The following is a 6,954-nucleotide window of genomic DNA, read 5'->3' as shown; positions in this document are numbered from 1 at the left end:
GTCTAAAAAGCCAATTCATTTGTAGTTCTCCTGCTTTCCCAGGTTCCCAATATCTTGGATCTTCTAGGCATATTGTTCACTCACCATTTTTTTTCAACGGACTATTATCTCAGGTGTGTTACTTCTCATTTACAAATTGGGTATATTTGTTTTCTGACTCTTTAGAAGAGCTCTGAGTTCACCTAAGTATCTATCATCTTACTTTTTTTTTCTTTTTGCCTTTTAAAAACAATTGCCTCACAATCCTCTGGACTTGGATAATACCTTTTTTGGTTGAAATCCAAAGCACTCTATGAGGTTGAACTAATTTTCCTCATTCAATGGAGATGATGATGATGTAATACTTTCACCTCCCTTCTTGGATTGATAACATGTCTGCAGAATTTTTAAAGCTATGAAATAAAAAAAAGAAAAGATGAAAAAACATCAGCATAAATAATTGTTCCCAGAGTTATTATTTATCATATATCATGAATGTCCATGGGGTTAACAGCCATGCACCAGACTGGGAGCCTCTGTGAGGTTAAAGATCACATGCTCAAGAGAAGGAGCTTGCTCTTTAGGTGACTTGTTGAAACACTTAAGCTACTTCTTGTTTTCCCTCCTCATCAGCCTCTGCTAAGTCAGTAACTGGACATAGAATCCTGGAATCTCAGAGTTAGAAGGGACTCACAGTACATCTGGTCTAACTTATGCCTAAATAAGTATAGCAAGGAGTGGGAGAAGTTACAATGTGCAGGGTATGATTAGCTGAAAAAAGTCAACAATTTCCAAGTCTCACTGCTACTGGCTTGTTGTCCCATTAATTCTCTCTCTCCAGATTAAAAAAAATATAGCTCATATGCTAATAATTTAGGATATGAATGGATTAATTAATAAAAGCAGAAAATAATTTATTAAATGTGTATGTTACAGGAACTGTGCTAATCCTTAGAGATGAAAATGTTTGAGGAAAAAAAATAAAACATAGACCCCCCCCCCCCTGCCTTTAAGGATCTTTCATTTGAGTAGAGGAAAGTAATACATGAAGAAAAGTGGGGAAGAATTAAGGGAGTTTGGCCTGGGTATGTCCATGTGAGGCAAATAGTAAGATGACCTTGCTGGATGGCTGGATGTCTAGATGAGATGTATAATTGAAGTGCCTAGGGTCTGGTAGTAGACATAGTGGACTAAATTGGGTAGTTTAACACACACACACTTATCTATTAACTGGATTGAACTATTGCATAGGGACTCCAAATAAAAGTGGACTAATTTCCCCAGGGACTAAGTCATAGATTAAAAATGACCCACCTGGGGCAGCTAGGTGGCTCAGTGGATAAAGCACCAGCCCTGGATTCAGGAGGACCTGAGTTCAAATCTGGCCTCAGACACTTGACACTAGCTGTGTGACCCTGGGCAAGTCACTTAATCCTCATTGCCTTACAAAAAACAAACTAAAAAACAACAACAAAAAAAAAAAACAAAAAACAAAAAAAATGATCCACGTCTGGGAGTCCAGGTTTAAGGTTCAAGGGATTTAATGGCAACAAGCAGATGGTGAGATGGATACTAATAGGTTGTAGAATATTGCTCAAATTCCAGAAACTTTCTCTTCAGTCAGCTCATCATCCTTCTCTGAAGCTGATCTGAGAAAACACAGAGTTGTGGGGGTTTTTTTTGGTTGTTTTTTTTTTTTTCCTATTTAGGGGTTGCTTTGCTGTTCTCAACCTAGAATTACTCATCCATGGACTAGGAATAAAATGATCATGTACCTTAGAATACTTCAAAATGTCTTAGAAGTATAATTAGGCATTAAAGCAAAGCAAAAACAAAAACAAAAACAGGATGCAATAGGGTGTGCAAAGCAGCATGTCTTCCTTTCCCCTCTTCCGCAACCTAAGAGGAGGAATTAGGAAGAAAGGGGTTAGACAATTAAAACGGCAGGGATCCTCTTTTAATCACATAGATAGGGAGATTATAGCTGTCATGCATTGGACTTCATTATTCTCACCATTTAGTCTGCTGATTGAGACTGGCTTACTCTCTATACCACTGCACTATCACTGGCCCATCCAATTGCACACATCTCTTCTACCCCATACTTTGCTTATTCTCCAGTTTCATCACCTGCACTGTCCCTTGCTTACTGTTTCAAGAAGGGTGCTCTAGTGCTCACTTCGGCAGCACAAATACTAAAATTGGAATGATACAGAGAAGATTAGCATGGCCCCTGCGCAAGGATGACACGCAAATTTGTGAAGCATTCCATATTAAAAAAAAACAAAAAACAGAAGGGTGCTCTACATACCCTTTCCCACACATTGTATTTTAAGGAACTGGGGCCTGGGCACAAAGCTTCATCTTCCTGGTCATTTGGGCTGCATAGCTCTCTTTGAAAAAGGAAGTTTATTCTAAGTTAAAAAGTTCTGGGTCCCTCTGGGTAATGCATGTAAATGAGTGTGCACACATCTTCAAGATCTTCATATCTCAAGATAGCATCCCAGGGAAAAGAAGTGCCATAGCAAGCAAGAGTTTACCCGAATTTTGACAGCCTCTAATGAGGAACGATCTAGCTCCTTTAAAGGCAATTGATTTTACAAATAAGTTTTTTCCGTGTTCAAAGTTAAATTTGTATTCATGTATCTGTCAACCACTGCTCCTTATTCTGCCCCTGCACTTCCTATTCTCATTCACTTCTGAACCCTCTGCAGTATGGTCTCCAGGTTCATCATTCAATTAATTATTTTAGTCTTTTTTTCCTACCCTGCTTTATGACCTCCTGCCACTTAATTTCTTATTCCTCCTTCTTTGATGGTAGGCTTACCTCAGAGCTATCTCAGTCTCTTCCCAGGGTAGGAACTAACATTTTATTGACCTCAGTCCCTGATCTTGTTTTTTTGTTTGTTTGTTTTTTGTTTTCTTTTGTTTTTTGGAAGAGGAAGCAATAACTGGCCCTACCTATAAATCAATCCACTTTATTTTATACTGGAAATAGCTTCCCTTTTTAACCTCCAGTCCCAGTTCCCTCTTTTTTTGTTCTCTGGCTCAGTCAGTATTTACTGCCATTTTAAGTCTTTATGGAAAGTGCAATGGATGTTCTTGTTGTTGCAGAGTTTCTTAATCTAGGGTTAAACACAAAAAGGGAAGGTTGGTGTTAAAGTGGATAGAGCACTGGACTTGGAATCAGGAAGACTCATCTTTCTGAGATGAAATCTGGCCTCAGACACTTACTAGTTGTCACTAAATCCTGTTTGCCTCAGTTTCCTCATCTATAAATTGAGCTGGAGAAGGAAATGGCAAACTGCTTCAGTATCTTTGCCAAGAAAACACCAAATGTGGTCATGAGGAGTTGGACATAACTGAAACAACAAAAAAACAAAAATAACACAGACAGAATGAAATCTCCCTTATTGTCACCATTTTATATAATATGTGACTGGACAGAGTGGCTATCTTCTGCTAGTTACAACTCTACCCTGGGAAATGACAAGGGCAGTGTATACCTGCAAAAAATGCAGTAGGAAGAAGATCCCTCAGTAAGTTCCAAAGCACAAAACCAGTGTGTAGATTTGTGCATCCTTTTGGAACATGGAAACTTATAGCAGAGGGGTTTTGAGTGAGTTAAGGATTAACATCATTCACTGTTATCTCATAATGTTGTTATCTTGTTGGGTATCTTCCTTTCAAGTACTACAGTAATAGCTGTCATTACTCTACCATTGGCATATTTCACATAGGAGGAGGGATGAAGATAATTGGGACTGGAGATAACCAAAGACTCATGGGTGTGTGTGTGTGTGTATTTTTAAAATTAATTAATTAATTAATTTTTGCTGGGCAATGAGGGTTAAGTTACTTGCCCAGGGGTCACATAGCTAGTAAGTGTCAAAGGTCTGAGACTGTATTTGAATTCAGGTCCTCCTGAATCCAGGGCCAGTGCTTTATCTACTGTGCCACCTAGCTGCCGCCCCCCCCAATTTTCTCTTAATTGCCTAATCTGATGGCTTTTTTCAAAATCCTCAATATTTGTGATCTCTCTGCAGTCACTGAAACAGTCACTTGTCTTCTGAATTCTCCCTCTTTTATTGATTTTCATGACATTACTTTTTCCTGATTCTTCTCCTACCTGTCTAACCACCCCTTCTCATATTCTTTACTAGATCTTTCTTCAGGTCATGTCAGCTACCTCTGGATATTCCTTAAAGGTCTACCCTGGGTATTGTTATCTCCTCCTTTGATATTATTTTAGTGACTTCTTTGGCTCCCATAAGTTTCAATATTATCTCTGTTCATATGATTTTCAAATCTATACATCTCACCCTATTGTGTATGGTCCACTCAACTCCTACATCACCAATTGTCTTTGGATATTTTAAGCCGTAATACCATCAATATACCAAACTCAACATGTTTAAAAGAAAACTTATTATCTTCCCCAAGAAGTCTCCCTTTTCCCCAACTTTCCAATTTTTCTTGAGGGAACTACTATATTCCCCATCACTTCAGCTTAAAGGCTCAATATCGTGCTAGGGTTCTGACTGTTAATATCCTCCTGTATGAAATCTATTGCTAAATCTTGTCATTTCGACATTCATAATGTATTTTTTTGTTTTTGCCTCTTCTTTTCTCACAAAGCCACTATCCTAGTATAGGCCCAGATTTTCAATAGCCTTTCAATTATTTCCTACACCTTATTCTACTTCATCTTCCACTCAGCTGTGAAAGTAATTTTCCTAAAGTGAAGTAACCATCGTATTATCCAACCACTCCTCAATGCTGTAGCTCTCTATTTCTTGCTCTGTCATTTAAATCCTTCACAATCTGCCCCTTTTTACCTTTGCAATCTACTTTTATTTTAGTCGTCTGTATGTGATCTATGATCTAAAAATACTAGACTTAGATTTCAGAAAAATCTGATGCAATGTTAAGTTAGAAGAACCAGAGAACATTGTACACAGTAAGAACAAATGTGCAATGATCAACTATTATTGATTTAGCTCTTCTCTGAAGTAAAATGATACTAGATTCACTATCAAAAGACTCATGATAGGGGGCAGCTAGGTGGCACAGTGGATAAAGCACCAACCCTGGATTCAGGAGTATCTGAGTTCAAATCTGGCCTCAGACACTTGACACTTACTAGCTGTGTGACCCTAGGCAACTCACTTAATCCCAATTGCTTCATCAACAAAAAAAAGAAAAAGAAAAAAAAAGACTCATAATGGAAAATGCTATTCACATTGAGAGAAAGAACTGATGGAGTCTGAATGAAGTTCAAAGCATACTATTTTCACTTTCTTTCTTTGTGCCTGTGTTTCCTTTTGTGAACTGTAAATTTTTTTTGGAAACTTTCTTCTTTTACAACATGACTAATATGAAGGCATGTTTTACATGATCGCACATATATAACCTTGATCAAATTGCTATTGTCTTCATTGTGGGGGGAGGGAGAAAAATTGGAACTCAAAATTTTATAAAAATGTTAAAAAAAATGTTTTTACATGTAATTTGAAAAAAAATTCAATTTAAAAATAAATAAAAATTCTAGCCTTTCTGCTTTTCACTGGAGACAGAATTCCATTTCCTGACCCCCTTTTCACTGTACCCCATTTCTGGACTAACTTTCCTGCTCATCTTGAATCAATGTGTACGTGTCCTTGGCAAGTAACCTTCCTGATAGTCATTTGGATAAGATGACTTATCCTTAAGAATCTTCTCTTCCACTATTTCCTGGATGAAGCAAAAACTCTTTAGCCCAACATTCATGAATTTCCCTAAATGTGCTACCAGTTGCCTGTAGTTTTTTCTCACTGTTCATTTTTTTAGTATATGTGTGTGCATGTGTGTATAGCTATAGACACATGTGTAAATATACACATACATTATACCACATATACACATGCTACATTATGTGTGTGCATACATATAATGAAACATGTACATATGTGTAGATGTATATGTATGCATATATGTACATATACATATAGGTAACATGAAGCTTAGAAATGTTAAGGAGGTACAGCTCATACAAGGAAGGAATTAAACCCATCTTCCTGGCTTCTAGCAAAGTGCTGTAGCCACTGCCACTCACATTGCAAATGAAAAGGGCAATATTAGGTATAAATAAGTCATTATTAATAATATAACATCAACTAATATGTTATTGAATAAAAAATGAATGGTAGAGGGGGAGGGAAAGGATTCCTGTTAGCCTACTTGTGGAGTGAGCTGTATTAGATGATACTATAGATCTCACCCCAACCAGTGATTCCCTAGACAAATGAGTGATGGGCGATGATTCCTGAAGCAAATCAATGCACAGGAAATGGAGAGCAAAGTGTGCTTTATATGAAGATAGTTCAAAGAACATGATACTATAATGCTTCGTGATGGGGGCTTTCTGTCCCTCTTGCAAATAAGTGGAGCTTATAGTCATAAACTTCTTGGATCAATGGCTTGGGATATGGAAGTTTCTTTAGCACTCTTGCAGTACAACTGTCATTTTATAGATTGGAAATTGAAGCTGAGAGAAGTTGGCCTTGGGAATCTGGGATTACATTATTTATGACCCTGGGAATCAGAGCTGTGTTCATGTTGTATCTCCCATCAGACTGTGAACTCCTTGAGAACAAGGACTAAATGTTTTCTTTTTCTTTATATCCTCCATGAGTAAAACAAAGTAGGAACATTATAAGTGCTAGATACAGGGGCAGCTAGGTGGCACAGTGGATAGAGCACTGGCCCTGGATTCAGGAGGACCTGAGTTCAAATCCAACCTCAGACACTTGACATGTACTAGATGTGTGACCCTGGGCAAGTCACTTACCCCAATTGCCTCCCTAAAGTAAATAAATAAATAAACAAACAAACAAATAAATAAATAATCTTTCACTGAAATTATAACCACAAAAAATTCCTTTCTCACCAAACAGAGCCAGATCTGGACTTTTCCAATCTTATCCCTATTGGAGT

At 37.6% G+C, this 6,954-nt stretch overlaps 1 non-coding gene across 1 annotated transcript; it reads left to right on the top strand.

Moving 5' to 3' along the window:
• The first annotated feature begins 2,150 nt into the window (after window positions 1–2,150).
• LOC122744796 lies at window positions 2,151–2,257 on the top strand. Its single transcript, XR_006355140.1, has one exon. It is a non-coding gene; the product is annotated as a U6 spliceosomal RNA (small nuclear RNA).
• Window positions 2,258–6,954: the final 4,697 nt, after the last annotated feature.

Source organism: Dromiciops gliroides, chromosome 2, assembly GCF_019393635.1.
Source record: "Dromiciops gliroides isolate mDroGli1 chromosome 2, mDroGli1.pri, whole genome shotgun sequence".
Classification (NCBI taxonomy): domain Eukaryota; kingdom Metazoa; phylum Chordata; class Mammalia; order Microbiotheria; family Microbiotheriidae; genus Dromiciops; species Dromiciops gliroides.
This window is presented reverse-complemented; position numbering and strand designations above follow the sequence as displayed.